Source organism: Hippopotamus amphibius, chromosome 3 (genome assembly GCF_030028045.1).
Source record: "Hippopotamus amphibius kiboko isolate mHipAmp2 chromosome 3, mHipAmp2.hap2, whole genome shotgun sequence".
NCBI classification, from domain to species: Eukaryota; Metazoa; Chordata; class Mammalia; order Artiodactyla; family Hippopotamidae; genus Hippopotamus; species Hippopotamus amphibius.
In genome coordinates, this window is record NC_080188.1 from 70235444 (window position 1) to 70254194 (window position 18751).

Below are 18751 nucleotides of genomic sequence, written 5' to 3' on the forward strand. Positions count from 1 at the left end.
TATCCCCTCCCTCCCATGATGCCCTCCCACCCTCCCTATCCTGGCCCTCTAAGGCATCACCCATCATCTAGTTGATCTCCATTTGTTATACAGCAAATTCCCACTAGCTATCTATTTTACAGTTGGTAGTGTATATATGTCTATGCTACTCTCTCACTTCGTCCCAACTTCCCCTTCGCCCCCCAACCCCCAACCCTGTGTCCTCCAGTCCGTTCTCTGCATCTGCATCCTTATTCTTGCCCTGTCACTGGGTTCATCAGTACTTTTTTTTTAGATTCCGTATAGCATTTTTAAAAATCTCTGCTCATTTGCAATTATATCCTCAATCTATTCAGCAAATTTTGTTTGTTTTTACCAGCTTTAGTGTTTCCCCTAGAATAATTTTTGACTTATTTGATATTGTAATTTTAAAATTTATTTTATGTATTTTATATTTGTTTTCTCTCTCATTAATTTCCTCTGAGTTGTTTTACATATGTCTGCTATAAATATCTTTTAGCTGATATTTATAGTTCATGTGAATATCTGAAAATCTAGTTCCTTACCTGAAATATTCAGACCATTCACATTTAATTGTGATCTCTTATGTTTTTGGACATATTTCTATCATCTCATTTTAGGCTTTCTATTTTTATTACATGCTCTATCTTTTCCCCACTTTTTTCTTACAAAACTTATTTTGAACAATATTTTCCCCATTATTACATTTTTCTATTTGTTTGGAAGTTATACAGTATCTTAAATATTTTTTATAGATTATAGGAATTATGATGATCAAACAACTTTGTGAAGTCTAAGATTAATCAATATGTTTACTCTTTTCTTTGAGTGCTTTAGCTACACACAACTTACCCAGTTTTATAACCTTTAGATTTGCAATAATTCAGACCTGTCTTTTTTAATCCCCACAAATTTTATATTACTATTATTGCTTTATACTGTGAACCCTCTATTAGATTTAACCACATCCATACTTTATTAACTCACCATTTCATCTTAAATTACAAACCTGTGTACTGGGATAATATTCCTTCTTCCTGAAGTATATCTCTTAGAAGTTACCTTAGAAAAGCTTTTGATGGTAAATGCTCAGATTTTGTATTGTTTACAAAAGTCTTTTGTTGAGTATAGAATGCTAGGTTGACAGTTATTTTTTCTTAATGTTTTAAAGAAAGTTTTGCATTCTTTTCTGGTTTTCAACAAGTTAAGAAATCATCTGTCAGTTAAACTGTGATTTTGTTCTATGTAATTTTTTTTTTTGGTTGCTTATAAAACCTTTGTTTTTTATGTTCTGTGGTGGTGTCACATTATATCTAGGTGAAGATGTTTTTAAAATTTATTTATCCTCCTAGGGATTAGATGAGCTTTCTAAATTTAAAAGCTTATTAATTAATCAACTATGGAGAATTACAGGACATAATGTTACCATTTCCCAAGTTTCTGCATCACCACTTTCCAGAACCCTAGACAGATTTACTGCATTTTCTACACTTTCCCCACATCACCTAACGTCTCCTTTGAATTTACTATTATCTCTCTGTTTTACATTCTAGCTTCTTTCTTTAAATCCAATTTCGTATTTACATACATATTTTGTAAACTGATATTTAAATTCTTATTGATTTAAGACACATATTCAAGGAAATGTACCAATTATGCATATTCATTTCAAGAAATTATCCCATCCAATAAATATTTTCTTAAATAGACTTTATTTTTTAGAGCAGTTTTAGGTTCACAGCAAAACTGAGTAGAAGGTACAGAGATTTTCCTTATATGCCCCCCCCACACACACACATAATCTCCCCACTGTCGATATTCCTCACCACAGTGGTGTATTTATTACAGTTGATGAACCTACATGACACATCATAATCACACAAAGTCCACAGTTTACACTAGGGTTTCTTCTTGTTGTTTGTATGTTCTGTGGATTGGACAAATACATAATGATATGTATCCAGCATTACAGTATCATACAGAATATTTTCACTGCCTTAAAAGCCTCTTCAGATTTTTTTTAACTTATTAATATGCATTTCAGTTTCCTCCATGTCTTTTCATGGTTTTGATAGCTCATTTCTTCTTAGCACTGAAAATATTCCATTTTCCGATATACTACAGTTAATTTGCCATAGTTAATATACCATAGTCATTCACCTACTTGCTTCCAAGTTTTGGCAATAATGAATACAGCTGCTATAAAATACTTTTTGTGCAGATTTTTCTGTTGACATAGTTTTCAACTTATTTGGGTAAATACCAGGATTGTGGTTGCTGGATCATATGGTAAAAGATGTTTAGTTTTGTAAGAAGTTACCAAACTGTCCTCCAAAGTGCCTCAGTATTTTGCATTCCCACCAGCAATGAATGGGAGTTCATGTTGCCCCACATGCTCACCAGCATTTGGTGTTCTCAGTGTTTTGGATTTTGGCCATTCTAATAGTGTATAGTGCTATCTCGTTGTTTTAATTAGCATTTTCCTGGTAACATAGGATGTGAAGCATCTTTTCATATGCTTATTTGACATCTGTATGTCTTCTTTGACGAGGTGTCTGTTCAGGTCTTTAGCCCATTTTTTAATTGATTTGTTCATTTTCTTATTGTTTGAGTTCAGGAGTTCTTTTTATATTTTGAATGAGTCCTTTATCAAATGTCTTTTGCAAATATTTTCTACCAGTCTATGGTTTGTCTTCCCATCCTATTGATGCTGTATTTTGGAGAGCAGAAGTTTTTAATTTTAATAAAGTCCAGATTATCAATTATTTCTTTCATGGATTGTGTCTTTGATACAGTACTTTAAAAAATCATCATAACCAAAGTCACCTAGATTTTCATCTGTGTTATCTTCTAGGAGATTTGCATTTTATGTTTAGGTCTTTCAACTATTTTGAATTAAATTTTGCAAAGGGTGTAAAGTCTGTATCTAGATTCTTTTTTTTTTTTTTTTGAGTGCAGGTCCAGTTGTTCCAGCATCACTTGCTGAAAATTCAGTCTTTGTTCTACTGTAATGCCTTTTTTCCTTTGTCAAAGATCAGTTAACTATATGTATGGGATTCTTTTTTTTTTTTAAGCTCTTTATTGGAATATAATTGCTTTACACTGTTGTGCCAGGTTTTGCTGTACAACAAAGTGAATCAGCTGTATTTATACACATATCCCCATATCCTCTCCCTCCCGTGACTCCTTCCCACCCTCTCTATCTCAGCCCTCTTAAGTCATCACCCATCATCGAGTTGATATCCCTGTGTTATGCAGCAGCTTCCTGCTAGCTATCTATTTTACGTTTGGTAGTGGATATATGTCAATGCTACTCTCTCACTTCGTCTCAGCTTCCCCTTCACGCCCCTACCCCATGTCCTAAGTCCGTTCTCTACATCTGCGTCTTTATTCTTGCCCTGTAACTGGGTTCATCAGTACCATTTTTTTAGATTCCGTATATATGAGTTAGCATGTGATATTTGTTTTTCTCTTTCTGGCTTACTTCACTCTGTATGACAGACTCTAAGTCCATCCATCTCACCACAAATAACTCAGTTTCATTCTTTTTTATGGCTGAGTAATATTCCACTGTATATATGTGCCACATCTTCTTTATCCATTCAACTCTTGATGGGCATTTAGATTGCTTCCATGTCCTGAGCTATTGTAAATAGTGTTGCAATGAACATTGGGGTGCATGTGTCTTTTTGAATTATGGTGTTCTCTGGGTATATGCCCAGGAGTGGTATTGCTGGGTCATATGGTAACTCTATTTTTAGTTTTGCAAGGAACCTCCATACTGTTCTCCATAGTGGCTGTACCAATTTACATTCCAACCAACAGTGCAAGAGACTTCCCTTTTCTCCACACCCTCTCCAGCATTTACTGTTTGTAGATTTTCTGATGATGCCCATTCTAACCGGTGTGAAGTAATACCTCACAGTTTTGATTTGCATTTCTCTAGTAATTATTGATGTTGAGCAGCTTTTCATGTGCCTCTTGACCATCTGTATGTCTTCTTTGGAGAAATGCCTATTTAGGTCTTCTGCCCATTTTTTTATTGGGTTGTTTGTTTTTTTGATATTGAGCTGCATGAACTGTTTATATATTTTGGAGATTAAACCTTTGTCTGTTGATTTGTTTGCAAATATTTTCTCCCATTCTGAGGGCTGTCTTTTTGTCTTGCTTATAGTTTCCTTTGCTGTGCAGAAGCTTTTAAGTTTCATTAGGTACCACTTATTTACTTTTGTTTTTATATCCATTACTCTAGGAGGAGGGTCAAAAAAGATCTTGGTTTGATTTGTGTCATAGAGTGTTCTGCCTGTGTTTTCCTCTAAGAGTGTCTGGCCTAACATTTAGCTCTTTAGTCCATTTTGAGTTTATTTTTGTGTATGGTGTTAGGAAGTGTTCTGATTTCATTCTTTTACATGTAGCTGTCCAATTTTCCCAGCACCACTAATTGAAGAGGCTGTCTTTATTCCATTGTATACTCTAGCCTCCTTGGTCAAATACAAGATGCTCATATGTGTGTGGATTTATCTCTGGGTTCTCTATTCTCTTCCATTGATCTATATTTCGGTTTTTGTGCCAGTACTATACTATCTTGATCACTGTAGCCTTGTAGTGTAGTTTGAAGTCAGGGAGCCTGATTGCTCCAGATCTGTCTTTCCTTCTCAAGATTGCTTTGGCTATTTGGGGTCTTTTGCATTTCCATACAAATCGTAAGATTTCTTGTTCTAGTTCTGTGGAAAATGCCATTGATAATTTGATAGGGATTGTGTTGAATCTGTAAATTGCTTTGGGTAATACAGTCATTTTCACAATGTTGATTCTTTCAATCCAAGAACATGGTATGTCCCTCCATCTGTTTGTATCGTCTTTGATTTCTTTCATCAGTATGTTATACTTTTCTGCATACAGGTCTTTTGCCTCCTTAGGCAGGTTTATTTCTAGGTATTTTATTCTTTTTGTTGCAGTGATAAATGGGAGAGTTTTCTTAATTTCTCTTTTTGCTTTTTCATTGTTAGTGTATAGGAATGCAAGAGATTTCTGTGCATTAATTTTGTATCCTGCTACTTTACTAAATTCATCGATTAGTGCTAGCAGTTTTCTGGCAGCATGTTTAGGATTTTCTATGCATACTATCATGTCATCTACAAAGAGTGACAGTTTTACTTCTTTTCCAATTTGGATTCCTTTTATTTTGTTTTCTTCTCTGATTGCTGTGGCTAATACTTCCAGAACTATGTTGAATAACAGTGGTGAAAATGGGCACCCTCGTCTTGTTCCTGTTCTTAGAGGGAATTCTTTCAGTTTTTTAGCATTTAGAATGATGTTGGCTGTTGGTTTGTCATATATGGCTTTTATTATGTTGAGGTAATTTCCTTCTATGCCCATTTTCTGGAGAGTCTTTATCATAAATGGATGTTGAACTTTGTCAAAAGCTTTTTCTGCTTCTGTTAAGATTATCATATGGTTTTTATTCTTTAGTTTGTTAATATGATGCATCACATTGATTGATTTGCATATATTGAAGAATCCTTGCATTCTAGGGATAAATCCCACTTAACCATGGTGTATGATCTTTTTAATGTGCTGTTGGATTCTGTTGGCTAGTATTCTGTTGAGGATTTTTGCATCTATATTCATCTGTGATATTGGCCTGTAATTTTCTTTTTATGTGACATCTTTGCCAGGTTTTTGGTATCATGGTGATGGTGGCCTTGTAGAATGAGTTTGGGAGTGTTCCTCTTTCTGCTATATTTTGGAAGGGTTTGAGAAGGATAGGTGTTAGCTCTTCTCTAAACGTTTGATAGAATTTACCTGTGAATCCCTCTGGCTCTGGGCTTTTGTTTTTTGGGAGATTTTTAATCAGTCTCAGTTTCCGTACTTGTGATTGGTCTGTTCATAGTTTCTATTTCTTCCTGGTTCAGTCTTGGAAGATTGTACTTTTCTAAGAATTTATCCATTTCTTCCAGGTTATCCAATATATTGGCCTATAGTTGCTTGTAGTAGTCTCTCATGATCTTTTGTATTTCTGCGGTGTTGGTTGTTACTTCTTTCTCATTTCTAATTCTGTTGATTTGCCTCTTCTCCCTTCTTTTCCTGATGAGTCTGGCTAATGGTTTATCAATTTGGTTTATCTTCTAAAGAACCAGCTTTTAGATTTATTGATCTTTGCTATTGTTTCCTTCATTTCTTTTTCATTTATTTCTGATCTGATCTTTATGATTACTTTCCTTCTGCTCACTTTGGGGTTTCTTTTTGTTCTTCTTTCTCTAATTGTTTTAGGTGTAAGGTTAGGTTGTTTATTTGAGGTTTTTCTTGTTTCTTGGGGTAGGATTTTAGTGCTATAAAATTCCCTCTTAGAACTGCTTTTGCTGCATCCCATAGGTTTTGGGTCGTTGTTTTCATTGTCATTGTTTCTAGATATTTTTTGATTTCCTCTTTGATTTCTTCAGTGATTTCTTGGTTGTTTAATAATATATTGTTTAGGATCCATGTGTTTGTATTTTACAGTTTTTTTCAGGCAATTGATATCTAGTTTCATGGCATTGTGGTCAGAGAAGATGCTTGATATGATTTCAATTTTCTTGAATTTACTGAGGCTTGATTTGTGACCCAAGATGTGATATATCCTGGAAAATGTTCCATGTGCACTTGAGAAGAAAGTGTATTCTGTCGTTTTTGGATGGAATGTCCTATAAATATCAATTAAGTCAAGATGGTCTAATGTGTCATTTAAAGCTTGTGTTTCCTTATTTATTTTCTGTTTGGATGATCTGTCCATTGATGTAAGTAGGGTGTTAAAGTCTCCTACTATTATTGTATACTGTCAAGCTCCCCTTTTATGGCTGTTAGCTTTTGCCTTATATATTGAGGTGCTTCTATGTTGGATGCATAGATATTTACAATTGTATCTTCTTCTTGGATTGATCCCTTGATCATTATGTAGTGTCCTTCCTTGTCTCTTGTACTAGTCTTTACTTTAAAGTCTAATTTGTCTGATATGAGTGTTGCTACTCCAGCTTTCTTTTGACTTCCATTTGCATGGAATATCTTTTTCCATCCCCTTAATTTCAGTCTGTATGTGACCCTAGGTCTGAAGTGAGTTTCTTATAGACAGCATATAGAAGGGTCTTGTTTTTGTATCCATTCAGGCATTCTGTGTCTTTTGGTTGAAGCATTTAAGCCATTTACATTTAAGGTAATTATTGACATGTATGTTCCTATCAACATTTTCTTAATTGTTTTGGGTTTGTTTTTGTAGGTCCTTTCCTTCTCTTGTCTTTCCTGCCTAGAGAAGTTTCTTTAGCAATTGCTGTAAGGCTGGTTTGGTGGTGCTGAATTCTCTTCACTTTTGCTTGTCTGTAAAGCTTTTGATTTCTCCAACAAATCTCAATGAGATTCTTGCTAGGTAGAGTATTCTTGATTGTAGGTTTTTTGCTTTCAAGACTTTCAGTATATCCCGCCATTCCCTTCTGGCCTGCAGAGTTTCTGCAAAAAGCTCAGCTGTTATCCTTATGGGTTTTTTCTATGTTATTTGTTGCTTTTCTCTTGCTGCTTTTAATATTTTTTCTTTGTGTTTTGTTTTCTTTAGTTTGATTAATATGTGCCTCAGCATGTTTTCCTTGGGTTTATTCTGTATGGGATGCTCTGCTCTTCTTGGACTTGATTGACTCTTTCCCCTGATGGGAAGTTTTTGACTATAATCTCTTCAAATATTTTCTCAGACCCTTTTTTTTTTTCTTCTTCTTCCTGGATGCCTATGATTCGAATGTTGGTGCACTTAATGTTGTCCCCGAGGTCTCTGAGACTGTCTTCCATTCTTTTTATTATTTTTTCTTTTTCCTGCTCTGTGGCAGTTATTTCCACCATTCTATCTTCCAATTTACTCATTCTTCTGCCTCAGTTATTCTGCTGTTTATACCATCTAGAGTATTTTTAATTTCAGTTATTGTTTTGTTCATTACTATTTCTTTGCTCTTTAGTTCTTCCATGTCCTTATTAAATATTTCTTGTATTTTCTCTATTTTGTTATTGAGATTTTGGGTCATCTTTACTATCATTACTCTGAATTCTTTTTCAGGCAATTTTCCTATTTCCTCTTCATTTTTTTGGTCTTGTCGGTTTTTATCTTGCTCCTTTGCCTGCAAAGTGTTTCTTTGTTTTCTCGTTTTGTCTAATTTATAGTATTTGTTGTCTCCTTTCCCTATGCTGCCTAGTAGTAGTTCCTCTGTTTCTGTTCTCTGTCCCCTGTGGTGGGGTTGTTCCAGTGTCTTTAGTAGGTTTCCTGGTGGGAAGATCTGGTGCCCACTTTCTGGTGTGTGGATCTGAGTGAGTCTTTTCCCTCTGGTGAGCCGGGCCATGTCAGGTGGTGTGTGTTACGGTATCCGTGAGCTTAATATGGCTTTAGGTAGTCTGTGTGCTGATGGGTGGTTTGTGTTCCTGTCTTGTTTGTAGTTTGGTGTGAGGTACCCAGCGCTGGTAGTTGCAGACAGTCAGGTGAAGCTGAGTCTTAGACTTTGATAGAGGCCTCCATGAGAGTTCTCTGTGGTTAATCTTTCCTTGGCTGAGGACTCTTTAGTAGTCTAGCGTCCTGGACTTGGTGCTCCCTCCCCAGAGCCTCTGACTTGACTCTCTTCAAGGAATCCTGACTGCAGAAGTCACTTGTCCCAGCAACAGTTGTATCAGAATCTTTGTAGTCCTTTCTCTTGTCTAAGGTCCTCTGCTGGTGTTCAGCTTGTTTTCTGTGGGAATTATTGCATGTTTTGATGTATTCCTGATGCATCTGGAGCAGGAGGAGGCAGAGATCACCAGACCCCAGGGAAGTATGGAAGTTTTCTCTGCTCTCTCTATGTATGTGAATTCTCTATTTCTGGGTTCTCTATTCTTTTCTATTGATATATTTGTCTATTCTTTTGCCAGTATCACATTGTCTTGATTAGCATTGCTTTATAGTAAGTATTGAAGTTGGGTAGTGTCAGTCCTCTGACATTATTCTTCTTCAATATTGTGTTAACTATTCTGGGTCTTTTCCCTCTCCATATAAACTTTAGAATTAGTTTTTTTCTATCCATAAAATAACTTGCTTGGATTTTGATTAAGATTGCATTGAATTTATAGATCAAGTTGGGAAGAATGGACATCTTGACAATACTGAGTGTTCCTATTGATGAATATGGAATATCTCTTCATTTACTTACGTCTTTGATTTCTTTCATCTGAGTTTTGTAGCCACCTATATATAGATCTTATACACATTTTGTTAGATTTACACCCAAGTATTTATTTTTTGGGGTGCTAATATAAATGATATTGTGTTTTTAATTTCAAATTCTTGTTAATTGTGGTGTATAAGAAAGCAATTGACTGCTTTCACTGCATCCCACACATTTTCATAAGCTGTGTCCTCATTTCCATTAAGTTCAAAAGTATTTTTTAATTTCTCTTGAGATTTTTACTTTGATCCATGTCATATTTAAGAGTGCGTTGTTTGATCTCCAAATATTTTGGGATTTTCAAGCAATTTTTCTGTTACTGATTTCTAGTTTAATTCCATTGTGGTCTGAGAATAGACATTGTTCAATTTCTGTTTTTTAAGTTTGTGAAGTTGTATCCCTTGATTCATTTATTTTTAATATACAAAGATAAGTAAATAATTATCTGCACTGTGGTTATATTAAAACTTCTGTTGGCTGCACTGTCTTATCAGCACTTTCCCTTCTAGGCTACTGTCTCCCCAGTCACTGCTGTACAGGTGTGAATGTGTTACATCAGTTCATTTGTAACTGAAGTGCAAGTAAAAATGGATGTCCCACTTGTGATTTCCATGAAAGAAGAGCAGCATGCAGGGATTCTTTTTTTGTGGTCTGAGGGTGTACCTGGTGCCGTTATTTATCAAAGACTTTGTGTGCAGTATGGAGAAAGTTTTTTGTCATGAAGAAGTGTATATGAATGGATAGAGAAGTTCAAGGAAGGTCACACAAGTGTTAGCCATCAAAAAGGAGCTGGACGCCTGCCCATATCCACAACTGATTACAACATTGAGTGTACACATGAAATGATTTTGTCGAATAGCCAAGTGACAGTGGATTATGTGGCAAATCAGCCATGTCTCAATGGTTCAACAATCAACAGTGCTTGTTACAGTGAGATGCTTATTGAAGAGCTGAAGCCTAAAGTTTGGATGGAACTCAGAGGCCTGCTATCCAAGAGCATTGTGATCTTGCATGACAATGCACATCTGCACACTTCTGCCCACACCTGTGGACACTTTGCAAAAACTTCATTTTGAGGTGTTAAAGCATCCTCCCTATAGTCCTGATCTTGCTCCATCAGACTTTTACCTGTTTGGTCCCCTGAAAACAGCTCTACAAGGATGAAGAGTCACTTCTGATGAAGTGACAACAGCAGTGATTTTGTGGCTCACAGCTCAGCCTAAAACATTTTTTAGAGAGGGAATTTGAAAGCTTGCTGACAGATAGACTGTGTATTGAAAAGGAAGGAGATTATGTCAAAAAATGACATATTTGTCTTTCCTAAAAGTTAATTAAAATAAATTCTACAGCCAGAGTGCGGATAATTTTTGACTCACCCTCCTATATGTGCCTTTACATTTATAGTGGGTTTCTTGTAGACAAAATATAGTTGGGTCATGTTTTTTTATCAATTCTGGCAATCTTTCTTTTTTAATTGGTGCATTTAGACAACTGATATTCAAAGTAATTATTTATACAGTTGGATTAGTATCTACTGTATTTGTTACTGTTGCCCTTGTTCTTTTTTCCTACTTTTGTCTTCTGCTCTTTTCTACTATTGTGGTTTTATTTGAGCATTTTCTATGTTTCCGTTTTTTTCCTTTCTTGGCATTTTAACTATACTTCATTTTTTAAACATTTTTTAGCGGTTTCCCTGAAGTTTGCAATATACATTTACAGCTAATACAGGTCCATATTCAGATAACACTATACCACTCACAGGTAGTGTTAGTAACTTATAATTAAATAATCCTAATTCTTTTTCTGTGGTATCATTACTGTCATTCATTTACTTATATGTAAATATATATACACACACAAGCACAAGATATACAAAATATATACATAATCACACACATAATCAAACACATTGTTACTATTACTATTTTGAACAAACTGTTATACATTAAATTACGAACAAAAAAAAGTTTTTATCTTACCTTCATTTATTCCTTCTCCAACACTTTTCTTTATGTAGATCTCAGTTTCTGACATATATTATTTTCCTTCTCTCCAAAGAACTTCTTTTAACATTTCTTTCAGGGCTGGTCTGCTGAAAACAAATTATCCTAATTTTTACCCTAATTTTTCTGCGAATGTTTTTTATTCCTCCATCACTTTTGGAAGAAAATCTGTAGGAACAGAATTCTGGATTTATTTCTCCTACATTTTAAATATTTCACTTCACTCTTCTTGCTTGCATGGTTTCTTGGGAAAAATTAGAGATAATTCTTATGTTTGCTCCCCTATATGTAAGATATTTTTTCCCTGTGACTTCTTTGGACAATTTCTTTTTATCTTTGATCTTCTGCAGTTTGAATATGATATACCTAAATGGTTTGTTTGTTTGTTTGTTTTGAATTTACCCTGCTTGGTGTTCCTGGATATTTAATTTGATGTCCAACATTAATTTTGGGAAATTCTCAGTCATTATTGCTTCAAATATTTCTTTCATTCTTTTTTCTCTTTCATCTTCTTCTGGTATTGCCTTTACATGTATGTTATACCTTTTGTAGTTACCCCACAGTCCTTGGATATTATGTTCTCTTTGTTTCCTCTTTTTTCTTCTGTTTTGAAAGTTTCTATTGGTATATCATCGAGCTTGAAGATTCTTTTCATATTTCTGTTCAGTCTACTAATGAGCCCATCAAAGACATTCTTCATTTATCCTCTAGCTTTCCTTTTTGATTCTTTTTTTTTAAATTTCCATCTCTCTGATCACATTTCTCATCTGTTCTTGCAAGCTGTCTGTTTTATCCATTAGTGCCCATAGCATATTAATCATAGTTTTCAAAAAAAATTTTTCTTGTCTGATAATTCCAAAATCCATACCATATCTGAGTCTGATTCTGATACATGTTGTGTCTCTTCAAACTCTTGGTTTTTGCCTTTTAGTATGCTTGTGATTTTTTTCCTGATAGCTCCACATGATGTATTGGGTAAGAGGAACTGTGATAAATAGGGCTTTATCAATGTGGTAGTAAGGTGTGGAAGGAAGAGAGTCATTCTATAGTTCTATGATTAGATGTCAATCTGCCAGTCTTTTAGTGGGTCTGTGTCTCTGAACTGTAAACTACACAAGTGTCTCTCAGCTCTCCCTTTCTCCCTACGTGGGACAAGATTACCACAGTGGGCTGGAGTTAAGTATTTCCCTTCCCCTGGTCACTTAGGACTTTATAAAACCCCAGCAGTATAAGCTCTGAGAAAATTGTTTCTGTTGAGAACAGCCCTTGTTTAGAAAAACAGAATTCTCTGGCATATTTCAAAACAGTTATTTTTCCCTTCCCTTTGCCAGAATCACAAGGGTGCTTTTCTCTGATATTCATTAGGAGAATCTGGTTGAGCTCCCAGAGGTAAAAATCACAAAGTGTGGGAGCACCTCTCTTTCTGGGTCCCCCTGGAGTTTTTTACCTCTCTGACTTGTCTACGTGGAGCCTCCATTGGTATATCAACTATAATTTAGATTTCCTGAGCACTGCTTCCTGTGGGAGTTTCTCATTGGGGTTCTCTGCTCTGGTAAGTAGTGATTATTTGTATTTGCTTGTCAGTTAGTTACTCCAATTTTAGATGCAGTGGTTTGCCCTGTGACATCACTTCTATGATTGATCTAAGAAAAGTTATTGATTTTTCAATTTGGTCAGCTTTTTACTTATTATTAGGATGGAGTGACAACTTCCAGGTTTCTTACATGCTAGTCCAGAAGTCAGAATCCTGCAGCTCCCTCCATCCAGTACATTTTACATTTCATTTTTTTTATTTCTAGAATTTCTATTTTATCCTATTCCAAATATTCCTGCTCAATGCCTGTTATATTTTTTATTGCCTCTATTATTTTGTTAGAGATCATAAATATGTTATTTTCTACATTTAATAATTCTGAAAATTTGAAATATTTATGGGTTTAATTCTATTTATTTATTCTATTTATTCTTGCTCGTGTATTCTTGTCATCTTGTGGTTTTAAAAAAATCTCACTGTGAGCTTATGTTTGTTGAAACTTTGTTTGGGAGGAGTTGTGAGGCTTAGTTTGAGGATATATATTCCTGCAGAGATGATTTGCTTTAATTTCTGCCAGCCATAGAGAATCCCTTCTATAATTGAGCCCCCTTAATTTCCTTTCTTGGTGTTTTCTTTTTCATTGTACACGTTCTATAATTTCAGACCTGCAATTGCTACAAAATAACTGACTTCTACTTATAACTTTCAGGGAATATTTCAGCCATTCCAACCCTCACCCTCCTTTCATACACAAAGAGGCAAGTTTACACTAGACAACTTTCCTTGCTCAGTTCTCTTGCAAAGCAGTTTTCTTCTGGTTCATCATTTACCAAAGAATATAGCGCATTAGGGCTCCTAGATTTATGGGTGGGTCTCCAAAACAACAATTATCCAAATGCCCTGTCTTTTATCTCCCGTGTGGCTTTTGAAGTTATTGAAGTTACAACTCCATATTGCTGGAGATTGGTAGATACTAGCTTGGAAGCTTCTGGCTTTAGCACCTCTTTTCCTCTCCAGAGTCATAGGGCTGCCTCATGTTTGGCCTTAGAGAAGGAATTTCTTCATTTCCTTTCACATATATAGTTCAGATATGTACTAAAAATAATTTTAAGTATATTTTTATACCAATTTTAGATATTTTGTAATGAACTGTTTTTTAGGCATGTAACTACATATTTAACTGGAAAGGAAAGCTCCTTGACTATTTAATTTTGATATTGTGTGTTTCTTTTTTGTTTTTTTCCCTTTGCATTAAAAATTAAATTATTCTGTAGAGCAGGTATTTTAACTGAGTCACACTCCCTATGTACCAATAGTTTAGGGTTATTTTTTATTTCCTTCTCATTTACTTCCTGTGTATTTAACTGATTGTGTCTTTCCTGTAAAACACACACACACACACACACACACACTTAATTTGTTTCCTGTTTGAGTTAAGGTACAAACTACTGAACTGCATAGAGTCAGTTTTTTGACCTGTGTCTGTATTGCACAATAATACTGCTTTCATATCCTATGATCTCTAGTGCAAAATTAGAAACTTATTGGAAAACATTATATACTAAGTACTCACTTAAATGTGTTGAACAATTTAACTAAAAACATGTGTGTTGAACACAGTAAAAACAATGGATTGGAGTACTCCTGTGCCTCTAAAAATTTAAACAAAATAAGTAGATAACTTAAAATATAGGTATGTAATATTTTGTGTACTTTTTTTTTTGGTCTTAATTAGTTTGATGTTTTTTGGGTTTAATATGTGTGGGAGGAATTCTGAGGATATTTGTTGTAGAAGCAACAGCACAAAATAGCAATATTTAGAAGGGAAAGGGGTGGGATAACCTTGATTAATGTAGAAGCAATTAGTACAGTTTTCGTGGAAATATAATTGTGGAAGAGCAGAAACTGACCCTTCCTTAAAATTCATTAAAAGTTCTGTAATATATATGATCAAGGACTATCAAAGAATTTTTTTAAAGAAACAAATTTTCATTTTTTTTCTGTAAAAAAATATTTTCAGTGCAGGCAAATTTAGTGACATCCTGTTTAAAAAATCTGCATTTTGCACATTTTTAAGAAATCCACTACATTGACTGTTGAGTATTTGATCATGTGGTAGGCGTTCACCAATGTCAATTTCTCTTCTATTTCCTTGCTTTTACTTCCTCATCCTCTTAAATTTATGCCAGGCACGGTGACTTGCTTTGGCCAGTTAAATGTGAACAGGAGTGATATGTGTCACTTCCAGGCCGAAGCATTTCATGGCGAGTGTTCTGGTCTTTGAGCCTCTTCCCTGTCCTGGAGCTCATAGAAGCATGAGATGATTTGCAGCTACCTTGAGTCTGATGCAGCCCAGAAATCTGAACCAACACAGCTGCCCCAAGAGTTGCCCAGATCTGCAGATTTTCATGTGAAAAAATTAAACTTTTGTTATATAACAGCACTAAGATTTGGAGTTGTTTTTAATTGCTCCATAACCTAATCTACTCTGGCTACTACAGGTGGTAAAATGTGAAGTACTTTAAACAAATACAAAGAGAACACTTAAAAATGCAGGCAAAAAGAGAACAATTGAGATGACGTATTTTATATTAGGGAGCACTAGCCGTGTTTTAAAACACACCAAGATTTTCAGATAAAATTAACTTTTTAAGAGTGCTTATAAAAGCAAGTTGAAATCTAGTTCACCCCATTTTCTCAAATTTTTGAGTTTAAAATATACTTTTTGTATATTGTAATATTTTATCCTGAGGTAAGACCTTTGGGTTTGTATTAAATATTTTCCTATGCTAGTATTCTTTGCTAAGCACAATCATTACTTATTGAATTTTGTTATTCTGGTCTGTTCCTTTTGTCTTAGTCTTCCCAGCCCTGGGATTAGCACTGGAACAAGCTTCAGTTAAAATTTTGGAGGGGTGGGGTAGGGAACAATATGATTTCGTAATTATAAGTGGAGAAGGCCTTTTGTTTTGTTTTGTTTTGTTTTGTTTGTTTTATATTTGCTTGTTTGGCTGGTTGGCATTTGAACTGCCTGTCCATGTTGGAAGCTTTTTTACTGTTTATGTCTTGTTGGGGGAGATTCATTTGCAGATGTAGCCCAGTGCCGCCTGTGGATTCCAGTGGATAGCAGTGAGACAGTAGGGTTCTCTCCAGGCCTTTCCCATGGTAGGAAGTTTGCTATTTTTCCCCAGTTTTGCTGCCTTGACTGCGTCTGCCACTTATTTTTCAAGCCAGATTCTCCAGACATGCTGGAGAATTTGGAAGGCTGTGCTGTTAATAAATTCCTCTTCTTAAATTAGTCAATCAGTGTCTATCTCTTTTAACTAAGAACACATAAAAAATGGTACTCAAAATTTTTTTCAGTTTCTATATTGACAAAATATTGAGATTTTTTTTTTTAGCCTTGACACAGAACAAAGCTTTGGCTTTTACATTATGTATCTGATTTCACATGTTATTAGATTCCCAGTATTTAACCAGTTACTTTGTTATATATTATTATGCTCTGTCAGACACAGGAATGACATATTATTATGGAATGTTATATGTGATGTACAGTGTATAATATGTAATGTATGGTTATAATAATATAAAATGTATAATAATATATTGTGGGTGAGGGAGGCACATGTGGTGACTTGGAGAAAAATTCTGTGTGCTTGTGTGCGTGTTTGGGGGTGCACGTTACATGTAATGTCTTCAGTGTTAACATAATACGGTGAGTTCTCTCTTAAATGGATCTTCATTTACAGTGATAAAATGACGTTGGACATCGTATAATCTCTAAGAACACAGCTACCATTAGGAGAGGCATTAAGACCTCCTTGCGAGCAGAAGCTTTGGATCATTTTTCATTCTGTTTATAAAAGCTAATACTAGAATCAGTGGAGAAAATTACCCTGGAGAGTTAATGTTGAAATGATAGAACTATTGGTGCTTCAAATTAATCTGAGTTTTAGTTCCATGCTGTGAAGAGAGGATAGAAGAAGTGGGAAATTTGTAGGACATAGTAAAATCTAGTGCTTCAACCTAATTCATCAAATATTTATTGATTGCCTACTAAGTGTAAAGTATTGTTCTAAGTGCTATCGGGAATTGAAAGAGGAGTGATCCCTGTCCTCAAGCAGTATATTATTCAATTTAATAAGTGCTTAAGCCTGTGTATTCTAGGTACTAGTTAGTAGAAATGCAAGGATAAATAATAAAAGTATCATCTCTCGAAGAGCATGCAGACTAGATGAAACATACATAAACAAAGATCTATCATATAAAGTGACAGTATTATCATAGACATGTCACATCTAGGGAGACATTTTTAGTTGCTGGATACCATTACTACGCAATGGCAATAGAAGCAATAAAAAAAAAAAAAACTCTCATTTTTCAGCTGCCAAGTAAACTGGCTATAGATGCTGCTTTTTTTTTTCAAGCGCACATTTCCTAGCTCATTTATTCATTTATCTATGCATTCATTAAAGAACTATGCCTTATAAATATCTTTTTACTGAGACTAAAATTGTAAGATAGATAGGTAGCAATGTATGGGTTCTTTCACGTTCTTATATCTGCTATATTCTGTCCTATATCAGAGCCTGTTCAGATGCTGCTCCTTCTCTTTGTACAGTCTTTGTACACCTCTGCTATTCTTTTTTTTTTTTTAATTATTTTTTGGGGGGTACACCAGGTTCAATCATCTGTTTTTATACACATATCCCCGTATTCCCTCCCTTACACCTCTGCTATTCTTACATCTAGGCTTGTAATGCTTCCTGGCCAATGCTTCTGTTCTTGTACGTGCCTAGTAAACTCCTTTTCATCCATCAAATCTTAGTACTAAAGGAAACCATCCCTAATGGTTCATTATGCCCTGTAAATTTCATTGATGCATTTTGTACATTCCTTAGCTCTATGCATGTGAAGTCTTCTCTTCCTCTCCATGTTTCTTTCTGCTCATCATGCTATCCTCCCTACCTAGTGAAACAATCCCTTTAGGTGCCATAGGTACTCAAAGCATATTTGCTCAAAGAATAAATGCAGAAGACAGTCAAAATACAGAGCACTACATGGTACAATTGGATTAACTACTGAGTGCTGTGAGCTGATGTGGTGGGTGATCTAACCCAGCCTTGGTGGATCAGTGATGCGTGAACTGAGATCTAAATCAGCTAAATGAAGCTGTTGGGGGTGAGAAGAGGGAGAAAAGGGGAGGTGAAAGTGTGCTGTAGGTAAAGGAAACAACGCATAGGAAAGCTAGGAAGCAAGATATCTGAAATTCCATGGAACCCCACAGAAAATACCACATTTGGTCACCTGGGACATGCTCAGGGCACGTGCTCATTGCGAGGGAGTGAGCTCACATGCCAGGAATAGAGCTCATATTCAGTCTCAGCTCAGAGTGAAAATAAGTGTCCTAGGTCAATCCCAGCAAAGTTGTTGTAGTTTCTCCTTGCAGTGGTTGGTTTTCCTTTCCTCTAATCTTTCCATCCTATCAAGAAAAGAAGAGGCAGCTATGAAATTGGTAGCATACGTGTACTCCTGGCTAGTCTTCTTCTTAGTGAAGGAGCCAGGGATTCCTGCTGTAACTCTCCAGGGTTACATGATGATTAAGCTGACATATATTTTATCCTGTAGCTCTTCACTCACTTGGAGGCAGGCCTAAATGCCCAGGTGTGCAGGCTACACATATGAACCATGGTTGATCTTCGTCTCAGTCACCTCTTCTGTTGGAAATTCTGTATTTATTTTCAGTTTAATTTCTTCCATGTATCTATATATGTTGCTTCAGTTGTATATCAGTATTTGTGGTTCACATATTACTAGTGACTTTGCACTTTGGATTTTTTTCTAAATTGAAGTATTAATACCTATATAGTACTGATAGCACAGTTTCTTTTTTCCTTCCTTCTTTTCTTTCTTTCTCCCTTTCTCTCTTTCTTCCTTCCTTCTTTTCTTTCTTTCTTTCTCTTTCTTTTTCTTTCTTTCTTTCTTTCTTTCTTTCTTTCTTTCTTTCT